Source organism: Anabrus simplex, chromosome 1, assembly GCF_040414725.1.
Source record: "Anabrus simplex isolate iqAnaSimp1 chromosome 1, ASM4041472v1, whole genome shotgun sequence".
Classification (NCBI taxonomy): domain Eukaryota; kingdom Metazoa; phylum Arthropoda; class Insecta; order Orthoptera; family Tettigoniidae; genus Anabrus; species Anabrus simplex.
The window spans coordinates 948,749,325-948,768,514 of record NC_090265.1 but is presented as its reverse complement, the minus strand read 5'-3'; positions in this window follow the sequence as shown (position 1 = coordinate 948,768,514).

Below are 19,190 nucleotides of genomic sequence, written 5' to 3'. Positions count from 1 at the left end.
GTACACCTCTGGCGGTGAAGCACCCCTTAACATTATCGTTCTTAATTATAGCTGAGGCTGGGTTGGTACAAAGCACAATTTATCTTCGCTTTAGCCGCATGTTGTGTCATGCTACACGACTGTGCCATGTTAATGCTCTTCTTACGTACTCCTCGGCGGTGTAATTAGAGTATTCTCACTAACACAACACTTCTCCTAAGGAGCAACATCTTATCCTTTCCCTTTGAAATGTGTTAACTTGAATTTATCATGATTATGCACAGCCTCTCAAGACTTGATTTTTGTTGTCGGCATTGCTAGATCGTTCATTGTGAAATGTGATGTACCCTGCTTCATTTTACTTTACGGAGAGGAGCTTCCTTTCATTTTTCAGTTTCGTTGAGGCGTTGTCATTTTCAGTAGCATTTTTCTTGTATTTCTCAGTGAAGTTAAGGCATAAGACGTCAAATTGCAGTGCTATTGTTGAGCAGGGTTAGTAGGTAGACTGCACGGTTGAAAGAAAACTTAGAAATGAAAACTAACCCTTGCGTAACCTTTTTATAAAATGACTTCCTAATATAAGATGACGGTATCGAACGAGTTAGCAACGCAGTTCGCGTCGCGTAACTTCAAGCTTGTATTCGGGAAATGCTGTGTTTCAAACCCATTTTCAAATCAGGCTGTACCATAAGATCGTGGCCGCTACCTTTCTAATCCTGTCCCAGATCACCTAAGAGGACCTTATTTGCTGCCTCCCCGTTTGACTGGTCCACGTTACCTGGTATTCCTGCGAGATTTGCTGCCACACTGCCTGTAGACTGTACCCCTTGTCCGTAAAAGAATACGGTTTCAACACAACGGTGCACCAGCCCACTTAGATTTTCATGTCCGCGAGCACCTAAACAACACGTTCTTTCATCGTTGAATTGGAAGGGGAGATCCTGTCCCATGGCCAGCGCGATCGCCGGATCTCACACCTCTGGACTTTTTCTTCAGAGTTTACGTCAAGTCGTCGGTGTATGAAACCCCCGTAGAAACGGATGAAGACCTGCTTGCTACCAAGCTGTCTGGCTCCTGGTACAACAGACACCAGGGATCTTTGAGAGAGTGCGCCGTTGCCATGCATGCATTGAGACTGGCGGTCGTAACTTTGAATACTTACTATGAACTACATCGTTGTTACGCGGTGTACGCTGTGTATGTCCATAAGACAATAAATATACATTTCCGACCTTTGGTTCCCTGTCTCAATATAACCATCTGTGGACCTACTATCACCTGTTTCAATTTGACCCAAAAGGTTTGAAACGTTCTGTATAATATATAATTTTATATTATTTTTAGAGTATTGATGTGTACTCAAATTCAGTAGTTTGTAATGTGCACTCGTCTTTTTTTTTTTTTTGTTTTGTGATACCTTTTCAAAATAGACTAATTCGACGAGCAGCAACCATAACTCGTAATTAAAGGGATGGTTTTTTCCCCACCCCTTCTTTCGTAACACATTGTTCTTCAATTTCACTCCATTGTGTTGACGGCGTATCATTTCAACCTCCCTCTTTGCATTCATCGTTTTATAATTTTCTTACGAGTCTGTATCCCCTACACATCATTATTACCCACCTTTATAATCCATTGTCATCAGTTTCCTCTTAATTTCTTCCTTTGGTCGTGTCCCCTCCCTCTCTCTTTCATCTTGGAGCATGTTTTTGCCTCCCAAGCCCTCCTCTGCTGCTGCTTTGCATAATTGACTGTCACTCGCACACAATGTGATTGCAGACGCTGGCCTGTCACTCTCTTCTTCCTGTCGGTGGCGCCGCGAGTATTATGAAAACTGTGACGTCATGTCAACCACCTTCAAGGGGACTAGGTTCATTTCTTGCTTTCCTTTAAAGTCTGTTTTTTTAAATCTTCAAATTAGCTTTAGAAACAAATACATAAAGTAGAATATTTCGTTTAAATTGCGCTTATTTAATAGTTATATTTTGCAGCAATTTTTTTCGGCAGTAGAATTACCTATTTTTCTTTACTTTTAATAAAACCAAACGAGTTGTCTGCACGATTTGGGTCACGTAGCTGTGAGTTTGCTTTTGGGTGATGGTTGGTTCGAACCCCGCCATCGGCAGCCCTGAATATGATTTTACATGTTTTCCCATTTTCCACCAGGCTCGTGCGTTAAAGTCACGGCCACTTCTTTCATAAACATAGCCCTTTCCCTTTTGTGGTCGAAAAGCTTCCATGTGTTGGTGCGCCTTTAAACTACTAGCTTTCAATAATGCGAATATTCAAATACGATAATATATGTATATTGTTACCACATCGTGGATATTAATTGTTGTACGAAATGAGGCTTATAATTTTTAACGGAGTTGTATGTTTTTCCATTAGGGATACATGTGTTTGTTCTGTGAACTAACAAAAACTGTACAATTGTTTGGTCTTAATAATTATTTTTGTAGTGTGAGCAAGAAAATATAAGCATAACGAACGTGTTCATGAAGTTCCTCAGAGGTACAATTATCTATGTACGTTTGTTACCTTGCTGAAAATGATATTCAAATCCCTTCATATTACACATGAACATGGTTGTTGTTGTTGTTGTTATATTTAACGAACGGACTGTAGATATCGTACTGCCATCTAGCCACTAAAGTATGAGCTATGTTCGACTCTTGACAACGTTCCCCATTGTGGTTTGCTTAAAGTGAAATTACTTCCCATCCCTCAGACATCTCGCAACTAATCCCTAACTTGTGTGAAGACAATCCAGCCTGAGTTGTGTGCGTCATGAGCTTCTATTGTAGTGAGTGCTAACATACAATGCTAGCGCTTGAGTCTGAATGTGGATATACTGCAAATGGAAATACTTTATTTACAGGATGTTTCTTATACAGTATGTTGCAGCCAGTTTCTCTACAATTCTGTCTGTCGCATTATACGCATCGTCTACCGCTTTTTATGTATCATGTTACAGTAGTTTTGGTTCGAGGATGGCCGCTTCGTCCCGTATTGATGCTGGTAATGGCACACTGCAATGATTTGACAATTTAAACGTTAAGATAATCCGGCTTACTGGTCAGCGTCTTGTCATTCGGGACTGGGAGTTATGGGTTTGATTCTAGGCCGAATCGTAGGATTTTAATCGTGAGCGATTAATTCCCCTTGCCCCAACATTCCTGCAACTCACGTACCACACGCAACACGGCTCACCACCTCCACCCTACTAACACGCAGTTTCCTATTCACAGCAGACGCTGCCCATCCTTGTTGGATGATTTTCCTTATTAGGCTCGTAATAGCCACTCAAAATTATTATTCAGAAACTGGTACTGGAAGTATCACTCTCCTTGGAAGTCAGCATAACTGCAAGAAGTAATTACACCAGGGGTGCAGAAATTTTCTCTGAATTGAGGAGCCAGCCCAGAAGTTCCGGTGCCAGCATGAATCCCACCAACCTGATACCTATACATAATCGAGCTGCGCTACTTATATAATAATAATAATAATAATAATAATAATAATAATAATAATAATAATAATAATAATAATAATAATAATAATGTTATTGGCTTTACGTCACACTAACTATTTGTACGGTTTTCGGAAACGCCGAGGTGCCAGAATTTAGTCCAGCAGGAGTTCTTTTACGTGCCACTAAATCTACCGACGCGAGGCTGACATATTTGAGCACCTTCAAATACCCCACCGGAATGATCCAGGATCTAACATGCCAAGATATGGTCAGAAGGCCAACGCCTCAACTGTCGGAGCTACTCAGCCCGGTTTGTATATATGTATATGAGTTGCGAAGAATTGTACGGGCTTGAGTGCGGCACTGACGCTACGTTGTGTTTGTGGAAAATCGTGTGGTAGTATTGGGGATACTCATGACCACTGTGGAAATATTTGTTTTCATTCAACCTTAATTTGGAACATTAAACATTATAATTGAATAAACATGATATTGTACGTGGGTTCACCGCTAAAATCACTAAAGAAACACTTTAAACAGCACGCAAGCAAGTGACATGTACAAGAAAATGAGCAATTTCCCTTAATATCTTCGTGTACAGTTCTTTCCTCGCCTCGAAACAATATTGGCTTGCCCTCAGTCTCGTTCTTCCTGTCACCGTAAAATATGCAGGACAGGATTGGGATTCTGGATGGTACGGGCGGGCAAGAAAGGAAAGACAGCCCTTGTTCCTTTAGGATGGGATGGGTAACCCGTAGCGCATCAAGTGGGCAGGATGGAATGGAAACCCATAGCGAGCAGAATGGGACGAATTTGCAGGACTCTGGTACAGGCCCAGCAATTACCTGATGTGAAAATAGGAAACCACGGAAAACTATCTCCAGGGCTGTCGGCTTGTTCAAACCCACCATATACCGAATGCAAGCTCATAGCTAGAGTAGATGACCCAAACCGCGTAGCCAGTTCGCTTGGTGCGCAGAATTTTATCCGTAAATGTATTTCCATCTGAAAGTCAGCCTTACGAGTCGGATCCACTTGACTGAGGGTCCTCTGTTTTATTTATCTTACCTGATCTGGTTTGATCAATTATTTCTCTTCGCCAGTATCGTCCTCGAATGTTGCGTTAATACGGGGGGGGGGGGGGGTTGTTGTTTACTGTCCCATCTTTCACGACCCTGCCCTTTCGTTGTATGAATCCGGGTCAGCCCAGACTCATGTCATAACAGTTGTACCCACAAGGACAGAAACAAAAGCTGCATGCGATGTCACCTTTCGTACACTCGGCGTGGATGTCCACTATGCTCTTAGCTCGTTAAACAAAGATGAACGCCACCACATTAATAACACGTAAATTAACCTGCTCCACCACGTTTAACGTTTAACTTCGCTGTGAACACTCTGGCAGTCGCCTTGTCTTTCTTGGAGTATTCTCCTTATGCTATTTGTTAGTTGCGATTAAGAGCGCAGAAGTTGAGCGAGGTGGGAGCTGACGGTGAGAGATACGGAGTTTTGTGATCTTTTGTTTATGGAAACTTGTAAAGTAAATACTGCACCAGCTTCTATAGTTGGAAGAGAAAATAAACTTCATAATGTCATTTATTAAATTTAAAAAAAAGTTAACGCAACTTAGTTTCCTCGTTGAGCCTCCATGGCTCAGGCGGCATGTGAATTTGTGCTGGACAAAGCGGAGGCGGGATATGGTTTTCTCCGGGTACTACAGTTTTCCCTGTCATATTTCATTCCAGTAACACACTGTAATATCATTTCATTTCGGTACGAGTATTTTCTTAGCTGCACCAAACGTTTGTTCAGAAAGCGTAGTAAAATTCAGGTTCAAAACTTTTAAAGAAGGTAGCAAGTCTAGGTTACGATTTGATTAATTTATTATTTTCATATTTTAATGATTTTAATTTTAATTTTAATATTTTATGTATTTAAAATTACTACTGCAAAACAACAAACTAGGATTCACTTAAGGTTACTTTTACAGTTGTTCAACTTTGCCGTATTCTTCTCCTTCTAAAGTGGTAATCCGCAGCCTTTAACTTCCAAAACCAAATCTTAAATATTTTACCTTCCATCTGAAAGCACTGTTTTCTGAAACTATGTAGTGGTCTGTGATCGTGACCGTACTTCTCAGTATTAACTTGTTTTGGCCTTAATTTTATTATTATCTATTCATTCCCTGTGACTCTAAGACTGTAGATCAATATTTTCGTATCACTTACCGCCCTTCGTTGCTAAGTGGGCTGATTCACTCTTTCTTATAGCACAAGAACGCAAACCAATTTCGAATTCCGACGCTGATGGCTGCCCTGATTGTGATTGTTGTCATTTTGTCCCCGAAATTTTTCTATATTCGCACGAGGAGAAATGGTCTTGAAGTACTTAATTCAAACCTCGACACAAATGATTAGTCATAGACACTTCTTCTTAAGACGCCGTCTCCCTAAGAAGATTGGCGATCCAATTGATTATGATAAGTCGTGAAACAGCGGCTCGAAATATTTCAATGGAAGTTCGTCCATACCAGCGGCGCACGTTTTTAAGCCAGGAATTTCTCCATCTCCCAGCAGATCATTTTCCTTCTGTTTTCCCCTAGAGGATGAGTTGGAGAATTTCATATCGTTCACCTCTCGTGATATGTCATAAAAACTGCCTCACTGTAATTCCGATTATCAGATACATGGATCTCTCTGGCAGAGATATGCTAAACCTACAACAACAACAACAAATATTGTCGCATTATTCCAATGTTGAGCATTCTATATCATAGAGAAATCATAGAAGTCTTCTGTGATGCGTACCATATCTTTGAAATACAAGTTATCGTCGTTTCGTTTCTCTTTCGCACATTAAAAATCTCATTTACTTCCCTTTAATCATAAGGTCTGCACTATTATATTAAAATGTATTTTCTTCTTGTAAAGCTGTACGGGTTTAGTTCGTTAGTTTGATGTTGACAGTCTTCACATAACGTGACGAATGTACGTCATATTCTAATTTTGCTGAAGATGGTTTTCCGTGGTTTCCCATTTTCACACCAGGCAAATGTACCTTAATTAAGGCCACGGCCGCTTCCTTCCAACTCCTAGGCCTTTCCTATCCCATCGTCGCCATAAGACCTATCTGTGTCGGTGCGACGTAAAGCCCCTAGCCATTCTCATTTTGATTGATGGATACTGCCTTATTTGGAGCATATATCGAATTGAGTGTTATCTGTTCTTGTAACTCTTGGCAGAATACATGCAATTACTTGTGTGTAGTGTGTGCATGACGGTTAAACCGTTGCTCGAGGCCTCGATTAAAACAGAAAGCAGACTGGGGCTCAATAAATACCGTAGTACCTACGTATATGCCAAAAGCTTTGTCTTAATTTGTACTGCCTTGAATATCCCTGTTAGCATACACGTTTTTTTTTTTTACGCTTCTAATTCGGTTAACAAGATTTTTTAAAATGTAATTTCGAGATGTACGTATCGGGTAAAAGTTTTCTCTCGGATATCATAGATATCATTGATGCTAATGTAATATTGAAACTTATCCAGGGCTAATCTTGTTTAGATTTAAAGTTTTTACGCTAGTTTTGCATGAACTATGTTATTTCAGGTCTTGGTAAATTCCAGAGTTCACAAAATTATATTTCTGGACTCACAGTGGTAATCATGCATATTGACTGGACCCTTACTAGGTTATGCAGTATAATGTAGATTATTCTGACATCTCTGCTGCATAATCCTGGGAGTCACTCCGGTATCGAATTGGAAGAGCTTGTACTTACTGATTCAGCATAAGGTGGGGCAGAATTCTGCCAGGGTGATCAACAGTATGTCATTTTACTTTATACTTCTGAAGTTCAAGATGATGTAAATCGTTCCAGTTTCTGTGTAGCGTTGTTGGAACGTTGGCTACATGTCTGTTTCAGTATTCAGATAGTAGTGCTGCCTCCCAGTATATGGTTGAATAAATCCGTACACTTTCACTGATTTTTTTTTTTTTTTTTTGCTAGTTGTTTTACGTCGCACCGACACAGATAGGTCTTACGGCGACGATGGGACAGGAAAGGGCTAGGAGTGGGAAGGAAGCGGCCGTGGCCTTAATTAAGGTACATTTGCCTGGTGTGAAAATGGGGAAACCACGGAAAACCATTTTCAGGGCTGCCGACAGTGGAGTTCGAACCTACTATCTCCCGAATACTGGATACTGGCCGCACTTAAGCGACTGCAGCTATCGAGCTCGGTGACTGAATTATTAAAACTTTCTTCAGCGTATCCCAGTTATTTCCGGAATCGCTGGAGCCATCCAAGCTCATTTCGGTTTTGGCCGAAGTATTTAAGATCGGATACGCTTCCTGACGCCACGTCATTCTCCAGATAAAAATTTCAACCCAGAATAGATCGGAATTCGAACCTCAGTTTTCCGAGTGTGAAGTCGACAGCTTAGCCAGTGAGCCAATTATGCCCTTACAGTCTTTTGTTCTATAAACGTGGATTTTGAGTACAAAAATTGTCTTTAAAGACTTATTTAAAATTGTATTTGATAATTAATTTGGAAATATTCCCTGAAAAAAATTTCATGTGTAATAAGAATCTGTGAACTTGCATGATTTCACAAGCAACTATCATAATTGATGTGTGAAATAAAAAATAAAAAGAGGTATAATTGATAGTAATATAATATTTAATTGTAAATGGTAAACTCTGATTCACATTATCTTACAAAACGTCTCCCAAAACCTTTATTATAGTTAGGGGATACATTTCATTTTGGATCTGAAGACTTTGAAACGTTTTGAAAGATAGGGCACTCCGACACGTTTTACAATTTTGCAGATCGTTTAGGTGAGCAATGAAAATATTTTAAAAGACGTTTGCATTGGATTAAATTGTTCAAGTTTAGAGATGTTCGTTAATAATAATTGTCACGTTTCATACTGATCGGCTGACTGCCAGTCTTTCGAACACGCCTAATCGGCTGCACCTTACAATCAGTCTATGTTAAAAGGGTCTTGCTTGTTAGATGATGCTGTTTTTACAATAGTTATATTATCGTCTAGAATTAGCCAAGTTATGTGATTCTTTGAAAGCACAAGGAGGATAAATACGTTAACTCTACTCCAAAAAATTGCACTTCGACTACCAGCTTAAATAAGAAACAAAAATAATAATGTCTGATAGCCATTTTCACGTTTGATAATGTCTGTTGGTTATGTAGTATATCGCACTCAATGTTTAATTCTGTCTTAAAGAATCACGCAGGCCTCGAACATTCGTGAATGGTTATAAAATTGAAGGCTCCACGCTTGACTACTTGATTTGGTTTCACATAAAACATTTACTTCCATTCAGGATTACAATCATTGAGCTGCTGTTAATTACATGAGACTCGTGTGACAGTATTTCTGCGAAACGTCGTAAGTTTTAGGAGAGTTGAAAGCAGGCGTTACGTAAACTTGTCCTTCCCGTAACTGGAGTTCGTAGTATTCAATTTTCATGCTCCCGTCTGGTTGGTTTCTGAGAGCCATTCCATTATTCAGTTGTCTGTTGCATTTCCGCTTATCTTAGTGTTAAATACAGGTAACATCCTGCTTGTGAAGGTCTTTGATGCACTGTGATTTAGCTTATTTATTTACACCTGCCTTCGTTACATGGTCTCTATCAAGTGGTAGAAGAACATGAGTGAAGAATGGTACCATCCTCAATGTGTGTTTTCGGACAGGATTGTCTGTCTGTCTGTCTGTCTGTCTGTCTGTCTGTCTGTCTGTCTGTCTGTCTGTTTGTCTGTCTGTCTGTCTGTCTGTCTGTCTGTCTGTCTGTCTGTCTATTCGTCAACTCCTCATCTTGAAGGCTGGTTGGATCCTCAAATATTGCCACCGAAAGTTATGCGGTGAAAACAGGAGTTCCTTACGTGCTATTAAATTTACCAACACGAGACTGTCGTATCTGAGCACCTTCAAATACCACGGGACAGATCTGGGATCGAACTCGCCCACTTGGTGCTCAGAAGGCCAGCCATTCTACTGTCTGAGCCACTCAGCTCGGCATGCGGTTACAAGGAAACCGAAGTAACCGATGCTGGGACCATAATGAGCCACACAAGGTCAGATGAGGTGTGAAAAAGTTTGCATTCCTTACCTCACTGAGACATAAAATGCTATTGCAGCACATCGACCATATGTGTCAACACCTTTCATGGCAACCAGGCGCATTAGTCGTGCTCTGAATGTCATACTACCTTAGCGCCGCCCATACTTCAGCAGCTTCCATATTCTGCAGCCATAAATGAGACAGAGACTTCAGTGGAAGCTATATTTTACTCTGGCCTGTCTGTCTATAAGAAAAATATAAAAGACCTTTAATACACAGTTCCTGTTGATGACTTCCTAGAATCAGAGGAATTAATTATAATATCCCAATCCGGCCAGGAATAGAACCTAGGGTTCTCTGAACCGAAGGCTGGCATCCTGACCATTCAGTTAAGGAACTAGACTGTGCATTCATTTTCCTGGATAACATTTTGGTTAGAGCCAAAGGTTCTTCACTTATATGTAGACTAGCTGATGTACCCGTGCTTCGCTACGGGATTCTCAGAAAGACTGACTTGGTGGTTTTCCTAACTGAATTCAACATAGGTCATTACAAACACGTCAGTAGGAATGTAGCGATTGAAAGCAATGTTATCATATAAAATACTCGATCAAATGAAAAACCGCACACTTTCTCACTTTCAACGAACAGTACTACGGTGCCGATCTAAGAGTCCAAAGTTCCAGAGCTGGAATACCCAGGTCGCAGACCGCCGTGAACACTCCTCTGTCATTATTCCGTTAAATATGCACACTACTCATTCCAATCAGTGCCTTAGAGTAGGGATTGAATAGCTCGAATACTATGATGAACCGGTGTGTTACGTACCAGATATATCAGAAAATATATGAACCAGAGGAATGGCATGCTAAAGAAGAAAGTTATCTTACTCCCCAGCTACTTCCCGCCAATATACAGGCAGGCTGTTACAGTCGGTACGACCAGGCGAGTTGCCCGTGTGGTTAGGGGCGCGCAGCTGTGAGCTTGCATCCGGGAGATAGTGGATTCGAACCCCACTGCCGGCAACCCTGAAGATGGTATTCCGCGGTTTCCCATTTTCACACCAATCACACCAGGCTGTACCTTAAAGCCAAGGCCGCTTCCTTCACACCACTGTTCATTTCCTATCCCATCGTCGCCATAAGACCTACCTGTGTCGGTGCGACGTCAAGCAAATTAAAAAAACCTTGGTACGCTGCAGTAATCCTATCTATCGGGGATGAGAGGAAACAGAAGACAAAAAGCACATCACAACAAACAATGGTCAATGTAATGTTATTGTTGATAAAGTTTATGAGCTTTCTATACTGCAGGCCTTCACATTAGTTTTCTTTCGACTCTGTGATATTAGGGTGTCTTACAAAATTATTGATATCATAGACTGTAGTCCCTTATTCTCAGACTTTACATACCGATTTTCACTAAATTCTGTTTACCCATTTTCTCGTGACTCGGCGCTGATATGGACCTAGTAACAAAAATCCAAATTCATGAATATCTCTGATTATATAGGTACGGTAACAATAAGTGACATAAGTGATCGGAAATTTACTAACTTCTTACATAACTACTACGAACTTACGACATAACTAAAGTTATGTTAGTTATGTAGTATTTATCGTTACGACCACTAATAACATAAATAACTTATTTATTGAGAATTACATTTCAGGCCTTCCCCTAAACTACCATTTCACTCAGTGCGAATAAAATTATTGATAGCCTAGATTATAGCGACCTATTCCCCGACTTCTCATACCAATGTTCGTGAAGATACGACCAATAATAAAATATTTGACGATTAAATTTTAGGCCTTCCCCTAAACTACCATTTTTCTCAGCGTGTATAGCCTATATTGTAGCGACTTACTTCCCATCTTTGTCAAGCGATTTTCGCTAAGACACGACCACTAATAACATAAATATTTGAGAATTAAATTTCAGGCCTTCCCCTAAACTACAATTTCACTCAGCGTGATTAAAATAATTTGTAGCCTAGATTGTAGCGGTTCATCACCCGACTTTATATTCCGATTTTCATTAAATTCTCTTGGGCCGTTTTCTCGTGATGCGTGTACATACAGACAGACAGGCAGACAGGTAGACAGACAGACAGACAGAAATTACGGAAAAGTAAAAAAAATGCATTTTCTTGTTACTGTGGGCATGACCGATACAGAAATACCATTCTTTTCAAATTCTGAGCAATGTACAGACAAAACTCTTATTTTATATATATAGATAGTGGGAAGGAAGTAATAGGTAGATTATTCGGGACTATATGGACGCCAGTGGCGTATGCTGGGATCAAGACGTGGGCTACCACTAGAATTAGTTTACCCCTTTTCGGTGGTTGGTGTAGAGTGTGTCAAGCCCTAAGCGTTCTGAGCTGTAGCCAACAGCTAGTCCTGTTTCACAACTAGTGCCATGGCTTCTATTACTGTCAATAATCAACCCCTGATCAGTGGAGATAGTAGCTGAAGGTTTAGCAAATTAAAGTCTGGCTTTGTGGCGAAATGGATAGAATGCTTGCCTTTGGTCCGATTATTATTATTATTATTATTATTATTATTATTATTATTATTATTATTATTATTATTATTATTATTATTACAATTTTTAATTTTACAGAATTATCAGCAGTCATACCCATCGTTCACTGGTTTATTAGCTTCCTCGAGAGATCAGTGGTGGTGTCCGACCCATGATCACAGGTTCGTCCTATAACAGTAAACTGCAGTGTCTTCCTACAAGGATATGAAAACAAAAGGGAGTGAAATACCAGCACTCTGTTATCTGTATAATTAAGTCCGAAGTATGAGGTGAGGAAGTATGTACGATGAGGAACGCATGTGTCAGTTCGGAAACTTCCTGAGAACTTCGAGTCAGTGAGCTATTTCTCCTTCGCCGTGAGAACTTCGAGTCAGTAAGCTATTTCTCCTTCGCTAGCAGTGGCGATCTGACGGACCGAAGCCTAGCACACCTATCCCCCCCCTCCTGGTTCCCTCACCTATCGGGCTGCCCTGGGCGGCAATATCGTTCTCCGATGCCTTGCACTCAGAAATACGGGCGACATTTTATCTCATTGCGTTCAAGTTTTGTATATGAAACAATGTGCCAGATGCTTACACTATGTGCTTTTAATTTCCATCGATCTCATTTGAGGTTTAGGCTTCACCGATAGCCTTGGTAGCCCTCAGTATACGTCACTGATGGACGCTGTATCCGATAGGGAGGGGCAACCGATGGCACAGACGTAAATGGTAATATTATTCTTATAGTCGTTAAACTCATATGCGATAATGGTACAAATTGGTAGATTCGCTCTTTGGCGCGTCCAGCAATTCTAGGTCTGCATAGAATATTTTCATTCGCGTGCACTATATGGACGGTTGTTTGTATTAGCCAAGAATAGAGAATTAAAGTGGCCTTGATAGCTCAACAACAAACAAATAAACCAACCAACCTCATGGCGCTACAGCCCTGCAGAGACTGCTGCTCTGCCTGAAGGCCTGCAGATTACGTGGTGGCATATGGTCAGCGCGACGAATCCTGTCGGCCTTTATTCTTGGCTTTCTAGACTGGGGCCGATATCTCACCGTGATATACTGTAGTTGTATAGCTTTTCTTACATAGGTTTAGTGACCCTCGAACCAGTCTTCAGATTCAGGTACAAATACATGAATTGACCGCGAATCGAACCCAGGGCTTCCCGGTAAGAGACAGACTCGCTACCTCTTGTTAGTTGATTTTTATGCATTCATTAAGTTAGAGATGTTATTTGAGAAGCGATGAAACCTTACCCTGAGTACTTGTAAAGAGTGTTCGAGCTTGTTAAGTCTTATTGTTATGTTCGCTAATTGGCTTCGTTCTTGTGACATCTTTGATGCTGTATACTCAGCTTGCTAATGATTGTTACTTGACCGTTACCTAATATGTTACACACGGTCGCTAAATTAGCGGTAGATGGTAACACGACGCTGTATCTAACAGCCTAGTATGAGGTTCGACTACCTATTTTGGTACAAATCGTATTGAAAGCGAAAGGTAATATTCCCGCACAATAGTTCGGTGTAATTAACAGACTTCCGTGAATGAATGCGAGGGAATGTGGTTAAATTTCCCGAAAATTGTCCTACAATATTCCATCCAACTTCCAAAAGCTTTGTCAGATTTTAGTTTTATGCCATTTCACATACATGGGATATGGGAAATACGTCACTGGAGTGGCATTTATTTAAATTTGTCGGTAGAATCGAATCACACCGTCTTTAAACATTAGGTGGAATTGTGGTGGAGGAGCGTATTTACCATAGCCTATCCTAGTACAGTATTATTATTCTAAGCTGTGGTTATTTACAGGAGCTAGTTGACTGAATTTAATATAATAATAATAATAATAATAATAATAATAATAATAATAATAATAATAATAATAATAATAATTTAAATGTAACATGGTACTTTCCTTGTCTCATAATATTCTGTTCCTAAGTTCGTCTTGCATTAGTTATTTGAGCAACAACCTTAATGAAAATCCACAGCCTGTTTCCAGTCACTCGGCCGGGTCAGGAATGGAATGGATGAAGCCCCATCTAGTGGCGAGGCTAGAAATTGTGCTGGCTGTCGAAGCCTGTCGCACTCATCTGGGGCAATGATGAATGACTGACAGAAGAGATGAAATGATATTTTAGGGTGTTGCTGGAATGAAAGATGACATGAAAACCCGGAGTATCCGGAGAAAAATCTGTCCCGCCTCCGCTTTGTCCAGCACAAATCTTACATGGAGTGACAAGGATTTAAGCCTCGGAAACCAGCGGTGAGTGGCCGACGCGCTGCCGCCTGAGCCACGGAGGCTACTAACAACCTTAATATCGTCAGTAATTTGTTACCGAAGTTGTCTTGCAGAAGAAATATGTATGTGTACCTTTTCTTGTCCAAACATGCAATCTCGTCCTATCTGTTTAGTGATTTGTTGGCAAACCATTTCTCTGAACCATTTCGGCTGTTTCTACGGTATCTTTCAAGCATAACTGGATGCAGGTGTTGCCCTATTCCTGAATACTTCTATTTACTTATTTCTGGTAGAAACGAATGACGCTCATCAACTCTCTCCGTCTTCTCTCCATCTAGGCGTTCGCATGCAACGTTCGAGACATGGGGCTGATCATGTGATCCTGCCAAATCATTTCTGCTACTTAATTTGAGGACTCCTCTCGTTAATTTCTTTAGTCAGCTTTTATTTAAGAGACCTTGGAAGCCTTCCTCCTCCTCCTCCTCCTCCTCCTCCTCCTCCTCCTCTTCTCCTTCCCTTCCTTCATAACCCTTCTCCATATATACTTGTTTCGTCTTCTAGCCACAAGTTTAATTGCGTATTATATTCCGAGCCATAAATTTATGATTGAAGCTGGCTTCTTGTTTTTGCGTAACTGTTGATGTCATAATCATAGCCACGGGACCTGCAGTTTTTGGGTGGAATCCGAACTGCAGGGACGTGACTTGTTATTTCAAAAGTCACTTCTGCATTGCCCGAGATTCTAATCTCAACCGCCTTGATGATGATGATGATGATGATGATGATGATGATGATGATGCCACTTGGCTATCACGCCCTCAACTTAAAACTGAGTTGAGGGGGTTGCTTTTTAGCATCTGGTAACCGAGCGGAAAAGAAAAAAAAATGTTTAAATCCCACTGTCATCCATTCTAGAGGTGGTAATTCCTGTTTTACTCCCTCAGCTCCTAACAAAGAGATTACAAGTACCTGATAAATCTATTTCCAGTTCGTTGCTAGTGCGAAAAAAAAAAAAAAACACTACAGAGGTTTATCGTATCTGAATCACGACCTCACACGCATACAAAATACACGAGGATGTTCGCTATGATGTCGCAAACTTCCTATGTCAAACAATATAATGAGAAAATCATTCTTCGAGAGGGCAGAGCTGAATCAAATGAAAGAGTTGGTGAATTCGATTCCGGCTCAGTCTGGTGGTAGTTTGACGATGCTAAAACCCGCCAACCTCATGTCGGTAGATTAACCGCCACGTAATAGAATTCTTACGTGGCAAAATTCAGGCACCTTGGCGTCTCCGAAAGCCGTGGGGTGTAAACCCATTATTATTATTATTATTATTATTATTATTATTATTATTATTATTATTATTATTATTATTATTATTATTATTATTGTTGTTGTTGTTGTTGTTATTATTTCGAAAGGCTGGAATTATTCTTATTTATTCATAGGTCAGGTGACTTCAGTATTAATGTCCTTTAAACAAATCAAATAGTCAGGCCGTTGGTGTAATATTCTGTCCGCCTTTGGGGCTAAGCTGGTCTATCCTAGCCAACTGGATGAAAAAGATCAGACTAATAGCCTAATCTTCGGCAGTAAATATTTTAAAAGTTGCAGGATGAAAGGAAAGCTGGTTCGTGAATTATCGCTGGCACGAGGAAAATTAATTTGAAATCTGGTTGTGGCGCCCAACACAGGGTGGTAACCGCAGGCAATCTTTCTTCTCTCGGCTGCTAGAATTAACATAAAGGATAACATGGATACAGCGCACACTCTCCAGGCCGCTGTGTTATTATTTTCTCAACTTTGAGAAAGTACGCTCATTTATTTACCTTAAAATTACTTTGTAGAAAATAAGAGCAAGCGATCGCGTACCGTTGACTAGGACGGAACACCTTATCATTGTGCGAGCTGCTCTCTTTGCGTATTATTCATTCCCATCGATTGTTATTGAAGATATCTTATTAGCGGTTCAGGATACAATTTTGAGACCATAATATAGTAGCTGGCGGACTGGCCATTTCAGTAACCATTCCAATTTACAGGCTCTGTATTGAATGGCAGTTTCAAACACGCTCCCATCTTACTGTCAGCCTGAACCCCATACCACCTCAAAAATATTGACTACATTACTTATTTGTTCGGCTCCTTGGCTGACACCCACGGTATCTCGTGCCTGTCGTAGAAGGTGACTGATTGTAAGAGATGACCCTCAGGGGCTCTCGTCTTAAGAGACCGGGCGAGCTGGGCGTGCGGTTAGAGTCGCGCAGCTGTGAGCTTGCATCCGGGGGATAGTGGTTTGAATCCCACTATTGGCAGCCCTGAAGATGGTATTCCGTGGTTTCCCATTTTCACACCAGGCAATTGCCGGGGCTGTTCCTTAATTAAGGCCATGCCGCTTCCTTCCCACTCCTAGGCCTTCTCTATCCCATCGTCACCATAAGACCTATCTGTGTCAGTGCGACGTAAAGCAAATAGCTCATCTTAGGAGCGTGGTGTGGTGATAATAGGTCCCCTGTCTGAGTCTATCATTTGTTTCAGCTTATTTATGTCAAACTTCTCGCCTCCTTATTTCTTATCCGACCACCCTTGGTCAACTCTTGTTCTCTTTCGATTCCGACGGTATTACGTTTACAAGGTGTGGGAATCATTATCACGGCCTTCTAGGTTGTTCTGTGGTTTGTCGATAACTTCATTCTTCGACCGGTTACTCTTCCCTTTTCCCTTTCGGTAATGTTAATAGAGGGTGCTTGTATATGCTCACAAATAATAATCACCACCTACACCTGAGTGGTCAGCGTCCAGGTCTTCGGTTCAGAGGGCCTCAAGTACAATTCCCGTACGTATTTATTTATTTATTTATTTATTTATTTATTTATTTATTTATTTATTTATTTATTTATTTATTTATTTATTTATTTATTTATTTATTTATTTATTTATTTTATTTATTTTAGTTCTTGAGTTACTTGAAATAATAGTTTCGCTCATACCTTTTCACCGTGAATCACGCGCTCGTACTTCATGTAAAGTGTTTCACGGCTTTTGAAATACAGTCTGTGATTGCTGTATTTTGATTTAAATATAATCTATCATATCACATCATCCATTGCTCTTTGAATCATCACGAGATATTGCACATCAATTGTTCGTATATATCATGAACACATGTTTTGAAAACTAATATATTGGGTGTTTAGATAATCTCTTTGTTGCTTTTAGCACTTCATGTCAAAGAAAATTACATGAATATGTACTTACCATTAGCGGGAGAATTCATTACAGAAGTTAAAACACTGTTAACGTGTTTTTCATGTTGAATCACGTGATAGTGTTTATAACTATCAAAGCTGGCGTGTCGACGCTGCAGGGAGTAAAGCTTGGTGGTGCGCCCTGTGCGAGTAATTGACGCGAAAGTATGTTAGTGCAGGCGCCTGCCTCACTTTATTAAAACGCGGAGGATGTGAGCTGGAGGGAAAAAATGGCAATTCTGGTAGAGGATGGTAAACTTCTTCCTCACGAAATTGTGTATGGAAACAGACAACCTAGCGTTACTAGCTCTATAATAAGCTTACGATGTAATTGAAGAGTTTCTTGTGCAGCATACCGCAGTTGTTCACTCAGCGCAACAAGGGGTTAGTGCAGACTCCAGTCAGATTTGTTTTGCTCCATTTAGGATTATATTCAATAAAGTACGGGTGTTTTTCCGTGTTTCCAACTCTGTAGCAGTGATCCATGAAATCTACTTGTTTCTCTTTTCCCTATTCGTGAGAAGTTTAATGAACTGTGAGGAGAAAACTTTTTTTTTTACTGTTGTAGATCGTTAATCGTTCCACTAGGCATCGCAGAGCCGCACTTGTGTATGCGAGCGGTTACGAATGCTCCACGATAGGACACTGACAGTATACTCACAGACCCGAGGTTCGAATCTCGACTCGAACAGTAACCCCCAGACACTTAACTCAATTTTAGACCAAAAACAGTAATTATTGTTGCTTTCACTATCACCACGTTTCCTGCAGAAATTCACAAGTGCAAGACGTAAATGACAATCACTGGTTCCCAGCTGTCCGGGCGTTGCTTTTGTTGATACCACACTCTGTTCTTTCATCTTTTCCCCTCCCTTGACCTTCTCTGTTTCGATTCCAGATTTTCGAGGCCTCAGGAAACTTCAATTCCCCGCTTTCGATTGTTGACCTCTCCTTTACAGTATTGAATACTCTCATTCTTCGAGGGGAACAAACACTGTTTTCCTGGGTGTTAAAACCCCACCGATTACATCACCACCTCACAAATAACACAGGTTAAAAGAAAGTTTCTGCACACAGATCAGTAATCAATACTGATGCCTAGGCCTAATGATTTTCTGTATCGTTGGCTTTTGACACGGTGAAAACTCTTGCAGGACGAGACTTTAACACCACAACGTCTGTTAAAAGGTATATCAACCTTTAGGAGGTCAAACAAATAATAATAATAATAATAATAATAATAATAATAATAATAATAATAATAATAATAATAATAATAATAATAATAATAATAATAATAATTATTATTATTATTATTATTATTATTATTATTATTATTCTGTAAAACAATAACTAATGTCTTGAGCCACGAGCTTGAATCAACAGATACTGTGCAAAGACAATATAGACCGTATGCATTGATATTTGTTTTTTATTTGAGTTACAGGAACTCAAGGCTGGGAAGGAAAGGAGGCCGTGAAAGAAAGAAAGGAAAAAAGAAAAGAAAGAAAGATGGACCCTAAACAGCGAATGCTTCAGCCATATTTACAGCAGGTGTAAAAGACAATATAGACCGTATGCATTGATATTTGTTTTTTATTTGA